Genomic DNA, 1188 nt, shown 5'->3' with positions numbered 1-1188 from the left:
CAAACAAATCTCACACTCTCACTCTTCTCCCTCCGAAAGGACAGTCTGGCAAACCTTCCCATCTACTTTCTTAACAATCCTCTTCAAGAAGTTCAGTCATTCAAATTTTTTGGCCTCATCATCAGCTATGATCTTTCTTGGGCTTTCAACCTAAGTTGGCCTCCAAAACCAGTCACCGACTAGGCATACTCATGATCTTTCAACCAAAGTTGGCCTCCAAAACCAGTCACCGACTAGGCATACTCATGATCTTTCAACCTAAGTTGGCCTCCAAAACCAGTCACCGACTAGGCATACTCATGATCTTTCAACCAAAGTTGGCCTCCAAAACCAGTCACCGACTAGGCATACTCATGATCTTTCAACCTAAGTTGGCCTCCAAAACCAGTCACCGACTAGGCATACTCATGATCTTTCAACCTAAGTTGGCCTCCAAAACCAGTCACCGACTAGGCATACTCATGATCTTTCAACCTAAGTTGGCCTCCAAAACCAGTCACCGACTAGGCATACTCATGATCTTTCAACCTAAGTTGGCCTCCAAAACCAGTCACCGACTAGGCATACTCATGATCTTTCAACCTAAGTTGGCCTCCAAAACCAGTCACCGACTAGGCATACTCATGATCTTTCAACCTAAGTTGGGCTCCAAAACCAGTCACCGACTAGGCAGACTCATGATCTTTCAACCTAAGTTGGCCTCCAAAACCAGTCACCGACTAGGCATACTCATGATCTTTCAACCGAAGTTGGCCTCCAAAACCAGTCACCGACTAGGCATACTCACTCATGATCTTTCAACCTAAGTTGGGCTCCAAAACCAGTCACCGACTAGGCATACTCATGATCTTTCAACCGAAGTTGGCCTCCAAAACCAATCACCGACTAGGCATACTCATGATCTTTCAACCTAAGTTGGCCTCCAAAACCAGTCACCGACTCGGCATACTCATGACCTTTCAACCTAAGTTGGCCTCCAAAACCAGTCACCGACTAGGCATACTCATGATCTTTCAACCAAAGTTGGCCTCCAAAACCAGTCACCGACTAGGCATACTCATGATCTTTCAACCTAAGTTGGCCTCCAAAACCAGTCACCGACTAGGCATACTCATGATCTTTCAACCTAAGTTGGCCTCCAAAACCAGTCACCGACTAGGCATACTCATGATCTTTCAACCTAAGTTG

This window comes from Myxine glutinosa, chromosome 5 (assembly GCF_964187855.1).
Source record: "Myxine glutinosa chromosome 5, kmMyxGlut1.1, whole genome shotgun sequence".
Classification (NCBI taxonomy): Eukaryota; Metazoa; Chordata; class Myxini; order Myxiniformes; family Myxinidae; genus Myxine; species Myxine glutinosa.
This window is presented reverse-complemented; position numbering follows the sequence as displayed.